This window comes from Carcharhinus amblyrhynchos, chromosome 31 (assembly GCF_965287045.1).
Source record: "Carcharhinus amblyrhynchos chromosome 31, sCarAmb.v2.hapA, whole genome shotgun sequence".
NCBI classification, from domain to species: Eukaryota; Metazoa; Chordata; class Chondrichthyes; order Carcharhiniformes; family Carcharhinidae; genus Carcharhinus; species Carcharhinus amblyrhynchos.
In genome coordinates, this window is record NC_137354.1 from 15,639,815 (window position 1) to 15,663,117 (window position 23,303).

At 44.4% G+C, this 23,303-nt stretch overlaps 1 protein-coding gene across 1 annotated transcript in view; it reads right to left on the minus strand.

Annotated features, from left to right (window-relative positions):
* caly (calcyon neuron-specific vesicular protein) overlaps window positions 1-20,457 on the minus strand; it is a 48,991-nt gene extending 28,534 nt beyond the window's left edge. The window contains exon 1 of the mRNA XM_080215775.1: window positions 20,358-20,457. The gene's annotated coding sequence lies outside the window, so the exon portion shown is untranslated. The remainder of the gene's footprint in view (window positions 1-20,357) is intronic.
* Window positions 20,458-23,303: the final 2,846 nt, after the last annotated feature.

The window sequence follows — 23,303 nt, forward strand, 5'->3', positions numbered from 1 at the left end:
CTGGTATGGCCCTGTGGAGACGTTACCCAAAGCATGAAACATCTCAGGAGCCATTGCTTGCTGAACAGTCCCCTGGAGTAATGACTTCTAATCACTCTGTAGGTGGCCAAGATGTACATTGATATTTAATGTTGCTTTTCACACGATGATAAAGAAGGAGACTATATGGCCAATTATCTAATTAATGTGATTGCATTTAGCTTTTCAACTTGTCTACAGGTAAGCTGGAAAGCTATGAATAATTTCCACAAACTTTTATAATGACTTTGTAGATTGTGCAACAAGGAAGTTTTTCGATATTATCTACCTCTTTGCATTTCTGAAATTTCCGACATTACTTCAGATGTTGCAACATCCAATGGCCCTCTGATCGGAGGTAAGAAATGAAAGAAAACACATTCTGATTTAACAGCCTGCAGCAGTTTGCACCTTTGAGAAAATATACGGCTGTTAAGTCCTTCAGGAGATTGTAGATTGGTCTGAAAGGAGAAGGAGAGTCTAAAGGGAGTAGTTTTGTTCCCATTACATGGAAGGGAATTCTCCCCTGAAGAAATCTTCAATTGACTATCAATAATAAAAAAAGCAAGTTGGAGTGTGGAATTGATTCCCGAAATATTCTATAAAAAACAGCAAGACAGAGATGTAGCAATTACCAACGTGAAAAGTCCCAGTGGCACCATCCAAGTCCCAGCAATTGGGCCTCAGACTTTCTTCTATAAGAAGTAAAAGAATTTCCCTTCTAAACTTCTCCTCCTAATTAACAGTTAGTAGGGTCACTCATTGGCATTAGACAGCCTTAAAGAAATGGTGTCAATGTGGTTTACAGAGTGAGGTGCAGGATGATTTGGTAATGGTATCACATCATCCTCTGAAACAAATTTATTGGTTTTAATATGCGACCAAAATCAGATAAAGTGCCTGTTAAAATCTGCTAAAGGGATCGGGTAGAAACAAAGAACAATACAGCACAGGAACAGGCCCTTCAGCCCTCCAAGCCTGTGCTGATCATGATGCCTGCCTAAAGTAAAACTATATGCACTTAGAGTCCATATCATTCCATTCCCATCCTATTCATGTATTTGCCTACATGTCCCTTAAATATCGCTATCCTTCCTGCTCCCACCACCTCCCTGGGCAGCACGTTCCAGACATTCACAATCCTCTGTGTAAAAAAACTTCCCTCGCACATCTCCTCTAAACTTTTCCCCACACACCTTAAACCTATGTCCCTAGTACCCGACTTTTCTACTCTAGGAAAGAGCATCTGACTATCCACTCTGTCCACACCACTCATCATCTTGTAGACTTCTATCAGGTTGCCCCTCAACTTCCACGAGAACAAACCAAGTTTATCCAACTCCTTCTCATAGCTAATACCCTCCAGACCAGGCTACATCCTGATCAACCTCTTCTGTATCCTCTCCAAAGCATCCACATCCTTGTGGCAATGTGACAAAATGGAAACATGTGAAAGTGTGGGTAAAAGTGGCTGTGGACAGGTCATGTATTACATGGAGTTGAGGTTACATAAAGAGAGCAAACCAGGAGCAAACAAAAACAGATTCAGACAGATTGCCTTTCTAAAGGATTTGGATATATCCATTCTTTGAATTTGTTATCCTGATACTATGTATAATGAGTTAAACTAATTCAATAAAGTTGTCAATTGCTATGTATAATTGATCATAGTGAAGTGACCTACAATAGTGACTTGCCTTTTTGTATCCTCTTTAACACAGTAAAAATGCAATTCTGAGGAATATTATCAAAGAATAATTGACACTGCTCAAGCTACATAACAAAATGAGATGACTAAAAACTTGGCCAACAAGGCTGCTTTTAAGCATTGTCTCTGTATTAAGTGTTCAGAGGCAAAGTTCTTTCACCAGAATCCCTTTGCTTACAATTCCTACAGCAGTACACAGAGTACTGTCAGTCAGTCATCTACCTTCAGGAGTGCCAGAGGAACTCCCGGTTAAATACAAGGAAAAGGCTTCCCGATTGGAGGACCAATTGACTCCTTAATCAGGGAGTTCATATTCCAATAGGCCAACCTCAATGGCCTGATTGAAGTCATTACAGTCTTAAAATTGGAAACAGAGAGACAAGGACAGAGAGGTTCAATAAGGGAATTTCAGAATCTCACCAGCTGAAGGCATTCAAACTGGGGACGTGCAAGAGGATTGGATCAGCCAAGATATCTGAGAGGGTTAGACAGCTCGGGTAAAGGCTGCCTTATAGACCCTGATAATCACATTTTGATTTGACGTGTCTTAAGTTTCCTTTGTACCTTTTGTTTCTGTTCGGGCCGTTCCCCCTCCTTTTGGGGAGCTGCCCCCTTTTTCTTTGTCCGAACGTAATTTAAGTTTGTTTACTTGGTTTGACCCGAAAGATCAGGGTAAAGGCAAGGGGCCCTGAAGAGATTTGGAAACAAATTTAACAATTTTAACAATGAACCATTGTTCAATCAATAGCAAATGGAGGTCTGCAAAAAGAGAGGTGATGGGTAAATGAGACTGGCCACAAGTTATGACACAAAAGATTTGGGTGAAATGAAGTTTATTGAAAATGGTACCCAACAGCAAGTTCATCAGAATAGACAGTTACTGTGAATCATAGAATCATAGAACATGCTGTGGTTCAGCATTTTTGAGTGTTTTGACAGCAGAAGAACATGACAGCAGTTGGGCTGGCGATGGAATCTTGCTGCCCATTGACCTGGGGATTTAAGTCTAAGTCTGTGTCCTTTATCATATGGAATGTCAATGTTTCATGTCCATTAGATTGTAGAGCTTTTTACTACAATTTCTTCACAAAGATAGATAGAGAATTTGGTGGAATGTTGCAACGACCGTAATCTCTCCCTCAACATCAGTAAAATGAAGGGGATAGTTTTCATCGACTTCAGGAAGCCATGTCCATGCCAATCATGATGCTTGCCTAAACTAAAATCGTATGCACTTATCCTTCCATTCCCATCCTATTCATTTATTTGTCTAGATGCCCCTTAACTGCTGCTATTGTTCTTGCTCCCCTGACCTCCCCAGGCAGCAAGTCCCAGACATTCCCCACCCTCTGTGTATAAAACTTGTGGAGGACATGCCCCTGTCTACATCAACAGAGATGAAATGGAAATGATTGAGAGTTGCAAGTTTCTAGATGTCCAGGTACCAACAACCTGTCCCAGTCTCCCCATGCCGATGCTACAGTTAAGAAAGCTCACCAATGCCTCTACTTTCTCAGGAGGCTTAGGAAATTTGGCATGCCCACTATAACTTTCATCAATTTTTACAGATGCACCATAGAAAACATCCTTTCCAGATGTATCACAGCTTGGTGTGGCTCCTGCTCTGACCAAGATTACAAGAAACTACAAAGGGTTATGAACGTGATCCAGTCCATCAGGCAAACCAGCCTCCCATCCATTGACTCCATCTACACTTCCCAGCATAACTGGGGACCCCACGCACCCCGGACATTCTCTCTTCCACCTTCTTCCATTGGGAAAAAGATACAAAAGCCTGAGGACACCATATCAACTGACTCAAGAACAACTTCTTCCCTGCTGCCATCAGATTTTTGAATGGACCTACCTTATATTAAGTTGATCTTTCTCTACATCCCAGCTATGACTGTAACACTATATTCTGCACCCCTTCCTTTCCTTCTCCCTTATGTACTCTATAAATGGTATGTTTTGTGTGTATTGCACAAGAAACAATACTTTTCACTGTATCCCAATACATATGACAATAATAAACCAAATCAAATCAATTCAAAAAAATATATAAGCAGGTTGGGTCAGGAAGAACCTTTCCCTTCTCAATCCAAATTGTCTGCAGTTTATTAGGCTAATGTTAAACAGGTAATCTTCAACTTTACTCTTGGATCACCCATTTTACTATTTAACTTGGTAGTGGTCCAGATCTGCAACAGATTGTGGTGAGAATGACAGATCGACAGTCGTTTGGTTCTGCTTCATCATCCCAAAATGACCCATGTTTCTGATCTAGCAAACTCCTCACTATTCAGTAACTCTCATACAAAAGACATTTAGCATTTCATAAATCTCATCTTGTCCTTCCTAATACTTGGGGATAATTATTATCCATCCCTATGGGGTAATATGACTTTTAGCCCCTTCAGTTTATCTGTTATCCATCTCATTTATTAGGACTAAGACTGATTAACAATAATATTTCACTTGCATTATTCTTCACGATTGCTTAGAGGAAGTAATCATTAGGTTGGTTAACTATTTTTTATCTTCATCCATCATGGTGGCACAGTGGTTCGTCTTGCTGCCTCACAGCGCCAGGGACCCAGGTTCGATTCCCGGCTTGGATTACTGTCTGCATGGAGTCTGCACTTTCTGCCTGTGTCTGAGTGGGTTTCCTCCCACAGTCCAAAGATGTGCAGTTAGGGAGATTGGCTATGCTAAATTGCCCCTGAGTGTCAGGGGGAATAGCAGGGTAAATACATGGGGTTATGGGGATAGGACCTGTGTGGGATTGTGATCAGTGCAGACTCAATGGGCTGAATGGCCTTCTTCTACAATGTAGGGACTCTATGATTTTCATTGATGTGTCTTTAGGATTCTCATTTCACCTTAGACTTCCCTCTTAATGTTTCGCAACAGAAAGAATTTCATACATTTCGGTTTATATCTGAAATATTGTTCTTTGTTAAGATTAACCTTCCCTTCTCGCTTGAGATTCCATGCCCAGAAAAGGTGTTAGCAACCATGGATGCCCATGCTGGTCCATGCTTACTCTTGGTAAAGTGTTGCAGTGGTTTGCCACAACCTTTATGTAGATGATTGACTAGGAGGTTCTCCCACTTTTGCTAGGCACATTACAAGGGTTTACAGGTTGCATTTTAAGCATGATACAGACACATCTTCCTGGACCTTTTGGGGTGAGATTTGAACCCAAAGCTTCTGACTCAGAGGTAGGACACTATGGCAGCAGGTGGTTAGCACTGCTACCACACAGCACCAGGGACCTGGGTTCGATTCTCGGCATCGGGTCACCGTCTGTGCGGAGTTTGCACGTTCTCCCCGTGTCTGTGTGGGTTTTCCTCCGGGTGCTCTGGATTCCTCCCACAGCCCAAAGATGTGCGGGTTAGGTTGATTGGTCATGCTAAATTGATCCTTAGGGACTAGCAGGGTAAATACATGGGGTTACAGGGTGGGATTTTTGTTAGTGAATGACCTCATTCTGCACTGTCGGGGTTCAATGAAATTGATGTCAACCCACTGCATCTCAAGACCTCCTACATCCCTGGGATTACTCTTTTTAATTGTATATACATATATACATATATATAGTTGGAATGTTCAATTAATGGTTCTGGAATGTACTTGTGACTTTGGAACTTGTAACAGTTGCTTGACTGCATTCTGATAGCTGTGCTGATGAATTCAGTGCTCGTTTAGCCAATCCAATTAGAAGCAATCTGAGAAGAGGGGAACACAGAGGTTTAGCGCATTGTCACCGGTGTTTCATTGTGAAAGCAGCTGGCAGGAGAATATATGGCTCGCAAACAGTGTGCGCCCTTTAAAAATAAACCCTAAATTGATGGAACTTGTGAACGAGTTGACACGACTAAAATTAGCTCAGATCCAGAATAGACACTCCACTACCTCTGCTCACACTCTCGTAGCGTCAAGGAAGGGAACAAGGTGAATGAAAATGGAACAAGGTGATTGGATAATTAACATAAAGACAGGGCTAGCTACACTCCGACAGATCATCGTGGTCAATGTGTTGTAATTAGGAACATTGGCTTAGCAACAGAAAGGAAATCATCTGATTAAATTGGAGTAGGGACTATGCAACCTAACGCCCAGTTAACTGTGTGCAGTGTCTACAGAACATCTTTATGAAGAATACATATAGAACTCATTATATGTTTTTGATTTGATTTTAAGATACAGTGAAAAGCATTGTTTCTTGCCCGCTATACAGACACATCTGCTTTCTTCCCACATTCCAGAGATGTCCGGGTTAGGTGGATTGGCCAAGCTCAATTGAACCTAGTGTCAGGGGGATTAGCAGGGTAAATGTGTGGGGTTACGGGAATAGTTCCTGGGTGGGATTGTGATCGGTGCAGACTTGATGGGCCAAATGACCTCCTTCTGCACTGGAGGGATTCCACAGTGATTCTACAAAAGCATAGAGAAGGAGAGGAGAGGGTGCAGAATGTAGTGTTACAGTCATAGCTAGGATGTAGAGGAAGATCAACTTAATACAAGGTTGGTCCCTCCAAAGGTCTGATGATAACAGCAGGGAAGAAATTGTTCTTGAGTCAGTTTGTACGTGACCTCAGACTTTTGTATCTTTTTCCCAATGGAAGAAGATGGAAGAGAGAATGTCTGGGGTGCGTGGGGTCCTTGATGATACTGGTTGCTTTTCTGAGATGTCTCCTGCACACCTTTCCTTTGTGTCTCACAATTGAAGAATGCAAGGAGAGAACATCGACATTAAGATGTTATATCTCAACTTCGCTTATCCATTGTGTGTGGATTTAACAAGTTGGGCAATATATGAGATATCATTTTACTCCAGTTTCAAGATTTCTATTGTACTGAAGCTCAGTTGGATTGCATTTGGGAAGTTCAACCTCATTCCAAATGTGGAATCATAGAATAGCGTAATGACTTCAATCAGACCATTGAGGTTGGCCTATTGGAGTATGACCTCCCTGACTAAGGATCCAATTAATGGGCCAATCAGGGAGTTTTTTTTCTTGTAATTAACTGGGAATGTCAGTTCGTCTGACACCCCCCGGGGTAGACTGCTGACTGCTAGCACTCTGTGTACAGCTGTTAGAGTTAGTAAAGAAAGAGATTTTGGTAAAGGGACTTCTGCCTGCGCTGGCTAATTACAAATAGATTCCCCAAGTCCCTACAGTGCTGAAGGAGGCCATTCAGCCCATCGGGCCTCCACTGACCCATCCAGACCCTATCCCCGTAACCCCACACATTTACTGTGCTAGTCCCCCTTACGCTGAGGGTCAATGTACCATGGCCAATTAACCTAACATGCACATCTTTGAACTGTGGGAGGAAACCAGAGCGCCTGGAGGAAACCCGCGCAGATATGGGGAGAATATGCAAATTCCACACATACAGTCACCCGAGGCCGGAATTGAACCGGGTCCCTGGCACTGTGAGAGAGCAGTTCTAACCACTGTGCAGGTAAAAAAATAAATGATTTCTTTAATAAGTTGTTTGTTGCTCAAACCTATGGCTGGTAAACATTGATATTTATGACAATTAATTGACTTCTATTGTTGTCTCCTTGAATTAAGTGTTTCCCAGCCCAAACAGTCAGGTTTCACATAACATATATTAACACCCTGAAGGGATAACTTTTCCACTGGTTCTGTATATGACGACATACTAGTCCAAACAAGGTATGAAGGCCTCGATTCTGTCCTCAGCTTGTGTTGAGTTAGCTGCTTCCAAGTAAAGTGACACACCTCACGGTGGCACAGTGGCTAGCACTGCTGCCTCACAGCACCAGGAACCTGGGTTCGATTCCAGCCTTGGGTCACTGTCTGTGTGGAGTTTGCACATTCTCCCAATGTCTGCTTGGGTTTCCTCTGGGTGTTGTGGTTTCCTCCCACAGTGCAAAGCTGTACAGGTTAGGTGGATTGGCCATGCTAAATTGCCCCTTAGTATCTAAAGATGTGCAGGCTTAGGTGGGTTGGCCATGGTAAATTGTCCTTAGTGTCCAAATATGTGTAGTTCAGGGTTGTTAAAGGGATAAATTTAGGGCGTGTTGGGGATAGGGCAGGGGATGGGCCTGGGTAAGGTGCTCTGTTGGAGGGTCGGTGCAGACTCGATGGCCTGCATGGTAACGATTCTATGATTCTGATCATGATGCCAGTGAAATATGAGTATGTGTAGACCCTGGGTAAAGCTGGGGTCATGACTGAATGAGGCTTCCTCTTTAGAACCAAATGTCTGACTTGTATCATCTTCAGGAGAAACCGGACCCACTGGAAGGGGTTCAGTGAGAGATTTGCAATGAAGCTCAGTTGACACCAGCTAGAACAGCCACACCAATCCAAACACCATCCGCTTGGCATCAATAAAATAGGCCATTTCCAGGTATCATTGGATAAGCAATGGATCTATAATGACATGTTCTGTTTCCTAGCCATTCAGCAGGGAAGAGTTTCTCTGCATGCTGTGTCCATTGAAATTGTAAGTTTCTTTTTCAATAACACATTTACAATCTCGCCACATATAGAGCAGGGATGAAATCATCCCTGCTGATCTCACAGTGCAAGCATAAAGGAAAAGTTCATTGCTATTCAGAACTTCCATGCTTTGTGGCTTCTTTATGCTATGATTCTGCAGTTAAGTTCACTCACCCATCAACCCATATCGCCAGTGTCTCCTGCATACCGCAATACATTCTGTGCAAAATCACCTTCCTTGTTGGGAAATGCTTCTCATGTCTTTGCTCCCATCCCCCACACATCCCCAAGCTATCTCTGCAACCTCCTCCAGCCTTGTGTCTCCTCCTGAATACTATATGTCCTTGACTCTACACTCCTTTCACATTCATCAGCTGTGCTGATCTTCAGCTTTTAATTCTCTGTATAGCTCACTCACCAAAACTTGTTGACCTTGCCACCTCTCTCTGCCTTTCAAACTGCATCTGTTTCACTGAGTTTGTAAACGCTCATCCCACTCTCATCCTTTCTGGTGGCACAGTGGTTAGCGCTGCTGCCTTGCATCAATAAGGGACTCTGTGTGTGCGCGTGCGTGTGTGTGTGTGCGCGTGCGTGTGTGTGTGTGCGCGTGCGTGTGTGTGTGTGCACGTGGAGTCTGCACATTCTTCCCATGTATGCATGGGTTTCCTTCAGGTGCTCCGGTTTCCTGCCAGAATCTGAAAGACACGCTGCATTGGCCATGCTAAATCCTCCCTCAGTGTACCCGAATAGGTGCTGGAGTGTGGTGACTAGGGGGTTTTCACTGTAACTTCATTGCAGTATTAATATAAGCCTATTTATGACACTTAGAATCATAGATCATAGAATCCCCTACAGTGAAGAAGGAGACCATTCAGCCCATCAAGTCTGCACTGACTACAATCCCATCCAGGCTCTATCCCCATTATCCCTGTATATAATGGGGATACTGTAGGTAGTCCCCCTCACACTGAAAGGCAATTTAGCCTGGCTAATCCACCAACCCCACCTCCCCCCTCATCTTTGAACACTGATAAATAAATTTTAAACATTCTAGCTCATTTTCATCACACCAATTTGCAACACCTCGGAGGGTTTTCTCTATTAAAGGTGTGATATAAATGTAAATTGTTATAGACACATTCTATAGTGTATATCTTCCTACTCTTCCTTTCAAAGCGGCCCATGTAAGTACAAGTTTTATCAGAGAAACTTCTAATTTAGGAAATTGAATCACAGATTTGAAAGCCTTGAACTTGCACAGGATCAAGTTAAAGATTGTACAGTGTGTACCTTTGCAATCTGCTTGTATTACCTTCAGATGTTATCTAGGTCAATGACACTTTTTTATATCTCAGAAAGAAGCCTGCGAAAGGATTGCACAGAGCCAAGGTTTGAGCTAAAGGGCTTTTTTCAGTTATTTGAGATACACCTCATAGTCTATAACATTAACAATTTCATCTCCAAGGTTCTGCCTTCCTGTCTACATGTTTGCGTATGAACTTTCCTGTTAGAAATTCCTGTGTCTGCACCCACGATGAAAACTGCCTGTTCAAACTTGTTCTGCACTAATCATACTACCCCACCAGTGGTTGCTGTCTCATGCCTCTTCTCCTGACCTTTTGGTCGAGGTTGCAGGGAAACTCCCATCCCCCAATCAATCCCATTCCTCCATTTTCCAACTGACTATTAACAAAATGTTCATGGAACATATGAAAATGTTCATAGAACATTCATAGAATCCCTACAGTGCAGAAGGAGGCCGTTCAGCCCATCGAGCCTGCACTGACAAGGATCCCACCCTGGCCATATCCCCATAACCCCATGCATTCACCCTGTCAATCCCCCAACACTAAGGGGCAATTTAGCATGGTCAATCCACCTAACCTGCACATCTTTGGACACTAAGGGGCAATTTAGCATGGTCAATCCACCTAACCTGCACATCTTTGGACACTAAGGGGCAATTTAGCATGGTCAATCCACCTAACCTGCACATCTTTGGACACTAAGGGGCAATTTAGCTTGGTCAATCCACCTAACCTGAACATCTTTGAACACTAAGGGGCAATTCAGCATAGCCGATCCACAATCTTAACCAGGCCCTATTCCTTTAACCCCACACATTTACCTCGCTAATCCCCCTGACACCCAAGGGCAATTTAGCACGGCCAATCCACCTAACTCGCACGTCTTTGGACTGTGGGAGGAAACTGGAGCACCCAGAGGAAACCCACGCAAACATGTGGAGAACATGCAAACTCCACACAGACAGTGACCGGAGGCTGGAATTGAACCCGGGGCCATGGCGCTGTAAGGCAGCAGTGCCAACCACTGTGCCACCCTCAAAATATTACACACAACTAGGGGGTAGAATTGCAGTAGCAACTCTCCCACTGTAACCGCGGAGACAGGTTGGCAGCACTAGGGCAGAAATGCCGCAAAGAACTTTTTCGCACCATTACTTTGGGTTCCTGGCTGATCTTCCATTGAGGAGGAAGTTGGGGGTTTGAGGAATCCTGGCAGCAATTCTACCCCATGGACAGAATGGCCTGGCTTAGCGTGGGCAGCCACTGGCTATTTCCGCTTCTTTTGCCTTATTCCCAGATAATCCGCGAGAAGGAGGCTGGGCAAACTAATTGCTCCCAAGCATTCTGATACTGGCCAATGCGAACAATGAAAAGCTACATTTGGATAGCACCTTTAATGTAATGCAACGTTCTGAGGTTCTTCATAGGAGCAATGCAAAAGAGAGTGGGACACTGAGCTACGTAAGGTAACGGTGCATCGTAACAGTGCAGAGTGACTGACCCTGGACTCTTGCTTCTAGTTTCAGTGAGTGATTTGCGCATTGCACATTCACTGTGACCTAACTGAGATCAGCAACCCGCTGTGTATAAAACTACATCGTTATGCACCATGGCACACATAGCAATGGGACTCCAACATGCCATAGCAGGTGCTTTAACTTTTTATTGATGCATTTTACAATGTAGTTTTGTACGTCTACCCTTCCAGCTGCCTCAGAAAAGCAGCCAGCATAATTAAGGACCCCATGCATCTTGGACATTCTCTCTTCCACCTTCTTCCATCGGGAAAAAGGTGCAAAAGTCTGAGGTCACGTACCAACCGACTCAAAAACAGCTTCTTTCCTGTTGCCATCAGACTTTTGAATGGACCTACCTTGTATTAAGTTTCCCTACATCTTAGCTATGGCTTAACACTACATTCTGCATGCTCTCGTTTCCTTCTCCACGAATGGTATGCTTTGTATAGTGCGCGAGAAACAATACTTTTCACTGTATGCTAATACACGTGACAATAATAAATCAATTCAAATCAAAATTGATGAACAATGTACTATTTGCCTACATTTCAACAGTGAATACACTTCAAATAAATACATCGGGCCGGATTCTCCAACGTCTCCCACGGATGGGATTCTCCCATCCACTTCAGTGAATGGGATTCAGATGAGTGCCGAATTTACCACCATCACTGGCAGTGGTAATGGGGTGTGAACGGCCGGAGAATTTTGGCCTTAACTGGCAGCACTGCATACTGGGACATCCTGGGGTTGTTAAAGATGATAAATGAACGCAAGTTCCGTCTCTCTCTCTCTGTATCTCTACCCAGTGTCAGCATTAGGCAGTCCTGTGTTGGGTATCAGACAGAAGCTTTAGAACTTCACCCCCAACAATTTAAAGTGTCACAAGTAGGCTTACATTAACACTGCAATGAAGTTACAGCAGAAAATCTCCTAGTTGCCACACTCTGGGTACACTGAGGGAGAATTTAGCACGGCTAGTGCAGCTAACCAGCACATCTTTCAGACTAAGGGAGGAAACCAGAGCACCTGAAGGGAGCCCACACAGACACGGGGAGAACATGCAGACTCCACACGGGCAGAGATCCATGCTGGGAATCAAACTCAGATCCCTAGCGCTGTGAGGCAGCAGTGCTAACCACTGTGCCACCACCAACAATCACTCCCTGTGCCTCAATTTAAGACCAATCTCTGAGTGTTTCTAGTCATCAGACCTAACTCCACTCTGAGATTGGTTTGAGACTGCACGCACTCAGTTTAAATCAGACGCTAATGCTTGCAAGGAACCGGGCTTCTGTATTATTTTTCAAGGCCCATTTGTATTCTGACACAACACCTCTCCCCATTTTTAAATTCCAAGCATTACAGGGGAAAAAAAACTGATTTGTTGTTAAACAGGAATAAATGCAGAGGCGGAGGGGGTCGGGTTAGGAGGGGTGGTTATATTTTACATTTAGTCATTTAGCCTGAAGATGGTCACCACAGGAGCAATGCGAGAAGAATTGCCTCACGCTGCCCACCACTTTATATGCACTGCATGAAAAAGTAATGATTCTTTAGCTCCACAATAATATCACTGCAGTAGAGAACAGGTATGACCACGACTGCAGTAAGATGCTATTGTTTCACCAGGATGATTCCCTGGTACAGTTAGAGAATAACATCATTCAACGATTGAAGCCAGGGAACTATGGTAATTAAGCCGGTGGAATTGAAGGCAAAATATACTGCCTGGAAAATGAGATGCTGTAAGAAAATATACAAAATTGACTCTCTTATACTGGGCTTGGAAACAGTTGTCTTATTTGTTCAATGCACAAATGACACAGGATTGGCGCTATGTTTGGGGGCGGGGGGGAGGAAGCCTTGAGAAGGAAGCAATAGGATGGGGACCCTGAATGCAAAGCATTTATCACGCAATGCCTGAAGTCACTCACAGCAGAACCATGACCAATCCCCGCGCCGTGAGATTCTTAAAATTCCATTGCTTTGTACGTTCTTCTAATTAGTTTCTGTTTGATCTGACAACAGAGGTTTATGGCTATGAAGCTTTGGCCCCAGGCCACAGAGGGGTGAATATTGTCTCACCAAATTATGCAGGCCAGGGACACTAATGAGAAACAAGTTCCCCGGGTTTGCTGGAGAGAGTGGCTGACCTTCTCAACAGGGTATTTATCTGATACCCACTCCCACTGCTATCCCGCACCGTGTCAACGCTGCCCTAATAACTGTCCACAAACATCCCTCATTGCATGCTCTTAAACTCATTATCATAAATTTCCTATCCGCCCTTGCAATCCTGTCAGCTCTCCCTCTTGAGTCCTCTGCAGTAAATCTTTTCTCCTTACGTGAGTCAGCAGTTGAGAATTGGAATATAACTTTTTTTTGCACATCCTTCCGTTACGTTCCAGGATATTGGGATTTATTGCTGGTGCCGCGCTGTGGCCCACTTACAGATCACCCTGTGATCACTGGCACACATTGGCAGTTAGAGCCAATGCTTTGATTATATAAAAAAAGACACATCCTCCTAGTGTTCAGATCTTTCCCCCGCCTCTATCATCTCCCCCAAACCTACATCTCTCGGGAATTTCTGTGCCCCTCCACTTCAGTTCTCTTACACTTCCTTCAGCTGTCTACTAGACACCACCCCCCCCCACCACCTCTTGACCTTCCATCTCTTCCAGCAAACTATTGGTCACCTATTCTCATCTCTCTTTATTTGAGTCTGTGTTGAATTATGTCTGACACCACGCTAAGTGCAGCATCTCGGGACACTTTGCTGTGTTAATGGTGCTAAATTAATGCAGATTGTCTTTTTTCTTATTCGTTCATGGGACCTGGGTATCACTGGCTGGATTTATTGCCCACTGGCATTTAATGCTCATCCCTAATTGCCCTTGAATTGAGTGGCTTGCTAGGCCACTTCAGAGGGGCAGTTAAGAATTATCAAAACATCGAAACTAGAAGCAGGAGTAGGCCATTCGGCCCTTCGAGCCTACTGATCATCGAATTCAATAACCTGATTCCCCCCTTCCCGCCATATCCTTTGATCCCTTTAGCCCCAAGAGCTATATCTAATTTCTTCTTGAAATCTCACAGCTCAGCTAAATTCCATGGTAGTGAACTCCACACATTCGCCACTCACTGGTTGATGAAATTTCTGCTCACCTCAATTCTAAAAGGTTTGTCTCTTATCCTCAAACTCTGATCCCTAGTTCCCCACCATCGGGAACCTTCTTTCTGAATCTATCCTCCCAACCCTGTTAGAATATTATAAGTTTCTACAAGATTCCCTTCCACTCTTCTAAACTCGAATGAATATAATCCTAACTGATCATCGACGGACCAGCCATCCCAGGAATCAGCCTGGTAAACCTTCACTGTACTCCCTCTATAGCAAGGACATCCTTCCTCAGATAAACTTACCAAAACTGCATGCAATACTCCAGGAGTGGGCTCACCAACACTCTGTACAATTGCAGCAAAATATCCCTATCCCTATCCCTATACTCAAACCCATTGCTGTGGGTCTGGACTCACACGGAGGCCAGATAAGGGAAGAATGGTAGATTTCCTTCCCTAAAAGGACACTTGTGAAGCAGATGGGTTTTTTAACTACAATTGACAATGGTTTCGTGGTCATTAGTAGACTTTTAAGTCCAGATTTTTATTGAATTCAAATTTCACCATCCGCTGTGGTGGGATTCGAACCCCAATCCGGTCTTTGGATTACTAGCCCAGTGACAATACCAGTATGCCATTGCCTGCCTGAAATTGTGAAGTATTATAACTTGGCATTCTAGCCGCTGTTGTACCATACAATGATAGAATTCTAGTTTTCTGTTATGTTCTAAGGTATAGCAATATGTTCTAATTCATCAATATTATAGTTAGAATGTAGGATTCTAGCCTGCCTTTACATGTTGGAATGTTGTGTTCAACACATTTTGACCACATGTATAGGAATCCCACTGGGAGGGTAAGATGTGATGGAATGAGTGGTGTTCCCTCATAGCTAAGGTTATTCCCCTGCCAATTCTTATAATGTAAAATTCCAACAGGACAAGGCAGCCAGCATTAATAAGACAGACTTAATCCCTATATCATTGTGCTGGTTCAATTAAAATCTTTGAAGAACCCAGCATGGTTCCTTGGCTGCTCCATCAGCTATTTTCTTTGAGATTCCTGTCTCCTTCCGAGGAGACCTCTCCCACTTTTTAAAATCTGTAGCTCAGGGGAGACACTTGAGTTCAGAGATTCGGAAATAATGCGAACTGGTGGTTTTCCCTGAATTGCAGCCGGAAGGCATGTATTGGAAAATCAGGAGCGCTGAAACGAGAGTCCACATTAGCCTCCTTTTTGGTGGGTTTGGTAATGCATTGTTCAGCGCGATAATGACTCATGTATCTGAAGCAGCAGCAGCAACAATGATCTGTATTCATGTAGTATCTTTGATGTGGGAGGAACATCCCAAGGCACTTCCATTGGACTGTTAAATGACAAAGACTGTATCAAAGAGGAGGCATTATCCCAGATGTGCAAAACCTTAGCTAACCAGGTAGGGAGAGTCTGGAAGGAGATGACGTGAAGAATTTGAAGGGGGGGTTAGTTTAAGAGTTTAACATCTAGATAGCTGAAGGCATTTTTTTTAATCCTTCATTCATTGCCCATCCCAATTGCCCATTTCAGAGGGCAGTTGAGAATCCCTACCGTACAGCAGGAGGCCATTCAGCCCATCGAGTCTGTACCGACTGCAATCCCATCAAAGCCCTATTCCCTTCAGTCCACACATTTACCCTGCTATTCCCCCTGACATTAGGATCAACTCAGCATGGCCAATTGATCTAACCCACCCATCTTTGGACTGTGGGAGGAAACCGGAGCACCCAGAGGAAACCCACGCAGGCACGGGGAGAAAGTGCAAATGTAACCACATTGCTTTGGGTCTGGAGTCACATGTAGGCCAGACCAGGTAAGGGGGGATAGATTTCCTTTCCTAAAGGACATTAGTGAACCAGATGGGTTTTTCCGACAATTGTTTCATGGTCATCAGTAGATTCTTAATTCTAGATATTTTTTATTGAATTCAAATTCCACCATCTGCCATAGCGGGATTCGAATCCAGGTCCCCAGAACATGAGCTGGGTTTCTAGATCAATAGTCTAGTGATAGTGCCACTAGGCTATCACCGCCCCTCAGATCACATACAGATCATTGGCCACCAATAGTGGGCTGAAGGGATCGGGGGGAGGGGGCAGATGTATGAGAGTTGGAGTTGGGGCCCAAATATGTGTAGAGTAAGTGGATTGACCATGCTAAATTAATATCCCGGGGTGCGTAGGTTAGAGGGATTAGCGAGGTAAATATGTGGGGTTGTGGGGGTGGAGCCTAGGTGGGATTGTTGTGGGAGCAGACTCGATGGGCTGAATGGCCTCCTTTGGCACTGGAGGGATTCTATGACTGTATGATTTTTGGTGGGTTGGGAAGTTATGAGAGCTTACAGGGATAGCGAGGGGCAAGGCCAATGGAGGGATTTGAAGATTAAGAATTTTATCATCGAGGCATTGGTGAACTAGAAGCCGATCTACTTTAGGGAGTAAAAGGATAACGGGTGAGCAAAATTTGCCACACATTAGGGTGCCGATAGCAGAGCTCTGGATGGTCTTGTCACGGTGTTGGATGGAATATGTGGGGCTAACCCAGGGAGCATTCAAATTGTCACATCTGGAGATAAGAAGGGCATTGGCAAGGGTTTCAGCTGCGGCAGGACCAGGAGATGAAGGATGTTACAGAGGTGGAAACAAGCAGTCTTTATGATGGAAAGGTTACAGGTACAACTTGTTCCTCTTCCGTGCTGACTTAACGTCATCAAGATCTGAAGTTCAGTACAGAATAATTGACTTTGCCACGCTTGGACTGGTCAGTAAAGAACAATCAATCACCATCTAGTGACCCCTGCTGGAAAGTGTGAACATCAAATGAGGGCAGCGTGATCTCAGTTGATGACTGTCTGTTTGACTGAATAAGCTGCCAAAATTCACCATCTATGTCTAATTATGAAGTATGCACATGAATAAATAACAGAGTGTTGCCCAGTAGGTTCCCAAGCCCAGCAGACATCATCAACTACAGACCAAGAGCAAACATAAAATAGATACTCATCCAGTTAAGTAGAAAATTGTGTGCGAGGTTGCCCATCGGCAAGAAAATGCACTAGCAAAGGTTGGATTATTCTGAATCCAGCATTTAAATGGGTGGCACAGTGGCACAGAGGTTAGCTTTACTACCTCATAGCGCCAAGGACCTGGGTTCAATTGCGGGCTTGAGTCACTATCTATGTGGAGTTTGCACTTTCTTCCCATGATTGAGCTGGGTTTCCTCCGGGTGCTCTGGTTTTCTCCCACAGTCCAAAGATGTGCAGGTTAGGTGGATTGGCCATGTTAAATTGTCCCTTAGTGTCCAAAGATGTATAGGTTAGAGGAATTAGTGGGTTAAGTACATGGATGATGGGGATAGGGTGGTTTAAAAGTTTATTTATTAGTGTCACAAGTAGGCTTACATTTACACTGAATGAAGTTACTTTGAAAATCCCCGAGTCACCACACTCCCTGTTTGGGGTACACTGAAGGGGAATTTAGCATGGCCAATGGGCCTGAGTAAGATACTCTGTCAGAGTACAGAGTTGATGGGCCGAATGGCCTCCTTCTGCACTGTAGTGATTTGATGATTCTATAAAATCCGATCATGGGATCTCATTTTGACACTGTCCTAAACGTGGAGGAGGTGGAAGTAGGGGAGGGGGAGATCCACTCGATTGGAATCTCTTCCAAATCGACGTTCATTTTCCCTGTATAAAAGGGCCCAGCCAACACTAACAACCTCATAAGTCAGAATCCACCCTGAATGGTGTACCTTGTCCCGAGAAAGCAAATTAATGAAATATCTGATGGACATGTTCCAGACTGGCCGAATTCCTAATTAGTAAGACCACACAACAGTTTGGACAGTGTGTGTGTGTGTGTGTGTGTGTGTGTGTGTGTGTGTGTGTGTGTGTGTGTGTGTGTGTGTGTGTGTGTGTGTGTGTGTGTGTGTACACGCACGCATGCGCACTAATGTCATTTGAGGATTCAAATAAGGGATTACCTGCAACAGGAAGTCAGTCAGTCCCACACTGCCCCTTTGACTGAATAAACTGCCAAAATCCTCTATGTCTAATTATGAAATATGTGCATGTATAAATAATAGTTACCAATAGGTTCCCAAGCCCAGCAGACATCATCAACTACAGATCAAGAGCAAACAAAATAGATACTCATCCAGTTAAGTAGACAATTGTGTGCTAGCTTGGTTATTGGCAAGAAAATGCACCATCAAAGGTTGGACTGTTCTGAATCCAATCTTTAAATGGGTGGCACAGTGGCACGGTGGTTAGCATTACTGCCTCACAGCGCCAGAGACTCGGGTTCAATTCCCGGCCTTGGGAACACTGCAGTGTGATTCCGGCTTTGGGGCAAAGCCATTTTGCGATGTGGGACATCTTCTGAACTTTGTGAAGTTTAACATAAGCAGGGAGCCCGCAATTCTCGAGGATTAATCACTCCGGCAATTCATCTAAACACATTTATGCAAAGCACCCCCCACCTCGCTCGGGGATGTAACAGATGATGATGAGTGCAGCCAGTGTTGTGAAGTGTGGGCTGCCACTAATGCTGCTCCTGAAGACGTCAGTCAAAGACAGGTTTAAAGTTGAAAAATAAATAAACAAAGCAAATCTATTTTCCTTTGAAAGAAGATGCAATTTAACAGTCAATGCATAAGGCTGAATGTTTAATTGAGTTAGGAAAAAAAACAGCCCACTTTCTATATATTTCACCCAGTCCATGAGGTATATTCATCCCATATTTGATAATATCTTGTTTCTCACAATCTAAGAGTCTTCCTGAATTACACAGAAAGATTTTTACCCTTTATTTGTGGGGAATTCAGAAAGAACCATCAAATTATCTCATTCACGCTCCATAGATATAATTCTTGAGGCTAAAGAAATCGGAGGGGGGGGGGAACGGGGAGAGGGATCAGGATATTGGATTTGATGATCAGTGATGATCAAAATGCTGGTGGCACAGTGGTTAGCACCGCTGCCTCACAGCGCCAGGGACCTGGGTGCGATTCCCAGCTTGGGTCACTGTCTGTGCGGAATCTGTACATTCTCCCTGTGTCTGTGTGGGTTTCCCCCGGGTGCTCCGGTTTCCTCCCACAGTCTGAAAGATTAGATGCATCGGCAGTGCTAAATCCTCCCTCGGTGTACCCGAACAGGTGCCAGACTGTGGCAAATAAGGGGGATTTTCACCGTGACTTCATTGCAGTGTTGACGTAAGCCTCCTTGTGACACCAATAAAATAAACTTTAAAATGAATGGCGGAGCAGGCTTGAGGGGCTGAATGGTCTTGCTTCAGGTCTGCAAGTGTGGAAATGATGAAGGGATCTCTACTGGAGGGAGGGAGGGAGGAGCCTTATTCCATATGGGACAGAGATTTGCTTATTTTGCCTTAACAATAATTTTCACATGCAAATCTGTATTATTCTCCTCTCTCTGCTGGGGAAGTGGGGGGGGGGGGGGAAATGCTGTATTTCCTAGGATAGAATGACATGCCACCCCTGAAAAGAAAAAGGTGAGGGGGGGGGGTGGTGGTGAGGAACTGTCTTTCTTAAAACAAAATAGGTGAGATCCAGCCGCCTCCTCCCAGAAGGACATATATCAGTGTGTTCTGCAGCCCCCACTCTTTTGTGTCAAAGTAAAAAAAAAAGGACGCGCCTGTTGAGGATTTAACATCCTTCTTTGTTACCCACAACAGCCGCATGGGCGGATGCTACTGGCAAAGGCAACTGTCGGGCTAAACCTTGCCTTGAGATTTTTCCCACCCGCCTGAATGAGACCTGGCACAGACTAAGCACCTTCTCTCTGTCCAGATCCTGCTGTAGCCGAGAGCGGGGAGGGCGACCCCTTTGTGAACAATAAAACGTCCCCTCCCACCCCCACCCAAAAAAAACCAAACAAATAAATAAAACCACTTCATCAATCCTGCTATTTAAAAATCAAATATAGCTTTAGCACAGTCCTTCCTTCGCTTAAACATCCGGACAGATCCCCTTTTCTGTACAAATAGCACTTAGAAATCAATTGCAATATTTTTTCCCCCCTCTCCACCATTGTCTTCGGAATGGCATCACCGTAATCTGAAATTGACAAAGTAACATTAGGAACTGGTTCCCATTCATTTTACCTTTTACATTTAGCATCTCTGGTCGGGGTACTTACCAGGAGCGCTGTGTGTTGTGGCTTTGATGGGGAGGGTTGCCCGTTTGACTTCCTCAGGTCTGGAAAGGAGAGAGTCAAGCAAGACTGTGTGAGTGTGAAATAGGACGAGAGACGGGAGAGAGAGAGAGAGAGAGCTAGTTGCCTAGGAGATGTTGTCAGCGTTATTTTCTCCCCTCGATTTCAGGTACCTGTTAGCTCCACAAAACCACTGACGTCTCTGAGATGAAAGGTCGGCCACTCGGATCTGACCTGCATGCCCTGTCAGCGAGAACACAAAGGCTTTCAGAAGGTCTAAATGCCACCCTAATTGAAGCCCCACTCAATATTCAGGTAACGTAAAGGTGAGAGTTTTGTACTAGAATGGTAATGCATTTCGCCTTTCTCTTTCTGTTTTCATAGAATCATGGGGTACACAGAATGCATTCGTTTTATAAACATCACAGAATCAGCATGGAATCCCTACAATGCAGAAGGAGGCCATTTGGCCCATTGAGTCTGCACTGACAGCATTATCATCTATCCTTGTAATCCCATGTATTTACCCAGCTAATCCCCCTGACACTAATGCCAGAATTCTTTTATTTGTTCATGGGCATCACTGGCTACTGCCCATCCCTGGTTGCCCTTGAGAAGGTGGTAGTGAGCTGCCTTCTTGAATCGCTGCAGTCCATGTGGGGTTGAGCCACACGTTACGGAGGGAAGTCCAGGATTTTGACCCAGCAAAATGCGAAGGAACAGCGATATATTTCCAAGTTAGGATGTCCAATGGCTTGGAGGGGAACTTGCAGGCGATGGTGTTCCCATGTTTCTGCTGCCGTGCTCATCACGTAATCATAGAAATCCTACAGCACAGAAAGAGGCCATTTGGCCCATCAAGTGTGCACTGAACACAATCCCACCCAGGCCCTACTCCTTATCCCGACACATTTACCCGCTAATCTCTCTAAACTACGCAACTCAGGACACTAAGGGGCAATTTTAGCATGGCCAATCAACCTAACCTGCACATCTTTGGACTGTGGAAGGAAATTGGATTACCCAGAGGAAACCTACACAGACACGAGGAGAATGTGCAAACTCCATACAGACAGTGACCCAAGCCAGGAATCGAACCCAGGACCTTCAGCTGTGAAGAAGCAGTGCTAACCACTGTGCTACCGTGCCTCCCACAGCGGGCAAGGGGCTCACAATGGAAATATATCTGTTGACATTGGGTGGGATTTTCCAGTCTTGCTCAAGAGAGGCCATAAAACCCGTACCCTCAAGGGCAATTTAGCATGGCCAATCCACATAACTCACACATCTTTGGGGGAAACCGGAATATCTGGAGGAAACCTGAGGAGAACGTGCAAACTCCACACAGACCTGAGGCTGGAATTGAACCCGGATCCCTGGCACTGCAAGGCGGCAGTGCTAACCACTGCGCCACCGTGCCGCACCAACTAGAATATCCTGCAGAGGTTAAAGATGCAGAGGTTTTGTTAACCAGGTCACACCTTAATTTCCTTGGGAGGTTACTGGGTGTTAATAACAATACATGTTTACAGATAATGGATGGGTTTCGCTAACCACGCTTGTCTCAAAACCAGAGCATCCTGCCCAAGGTCGATGGACCTTCGCATTCCCCCCACCCCACCCCCGCCTGCTACAATTCCCATGGCAGACAGGATAGGAGAATTCTGGCCAACCACTGATAGTAAGCACCAACAGAAAATAATCCTGCCATACATCAAGTATAGTTGTCAAAGTTCAGCAAGACATGGTATTGCCATTGTGAAGCATCAACAAGTCCATTCACCTGTTACATGGGTCTCAAATGGCAAACCCTAGTTTCCACCATTCCCCACTGTAGGGTTTTGAGACAGGAGCTACTATTGTTGATAGTGGGGACGCGATGGTCTAGTGGTATTATCGCTGTACTGCTGTACCATCATCCAAATGTTCTGGGGACCCAGGTTCGAATCGTGCCATGGCAGATGGTGGAATTTGAATTCAATAAAAAAATCTGGCATTGAGAATCTACTGATGACCAGTGTCAGAAAACCCCATCTGGTTTATCAATGTCCTTTAGGGAAGGAAATCTGCCATCCTTACCCAATTTGGCCTACAGGTGATTCCAGAGCCACAGCAATGTGGTTGACTCTCAACTGGCCCCTGAACAAGGGCAATTAGGGATGGGTAATAAATGCTGGCCCAGCCAGCGACGTCCATGTCCCATGAATGAATAATGAAAAATCATGTCCAGGATTAGTTTGGCCTTGGTTTCTCAATAAAACAGCATGCCATTCCATGATTCTGTGCTTTAAGGTCTACAGAACTAGAGAGAGAAACAATATCAATAACCAAGAACAGACTTTGATCAGTTCCAACTAACACTGTCATTGGATGTTTTACCCCATGTACTCTAATGAAGGTCGTAAGCTCTGACTGGGTATTCATCTCTTGATGCCCCACCTCCATCCAGCCAAACCATCTCTTTTCCCAGTGTTAACAATTAACAAAACTGCTCAAAGAAGATGAGAAAAAGCACCCCCTTTCTTTTATAAAAGAAATTACCGCGGATGCTGGAATCTGAAACTAAAATCTCAGCAGGTCTGGCAGCATCTGAAAGAAGACAAAAGAACTGACGTTTCAATGACCCTTTGTCAAAGCCCGCCATGTCTTTTGTCTAATGGGTTACTTGTAACAGTGCCTGGATGAGACTCACGCAGATACCTGGAGGGTATTACCTATATATCCAACCCTGTTCCATTTTACACAGCACTCTTTTGGAGAAGTGGGAAGGCAGTACCCCAGTGTCCTGGTCGATATTTCAAGCACTCAGTCAATAAATAAACTGATTATCTGGGCTTTTGCTGTGTGTAAATTCCTACATCACAACAGGGTTGAGACTTCAAGAAATACTGTAATAGACATAAAAGTAAGAAGTCTTACAACACCAGGTTA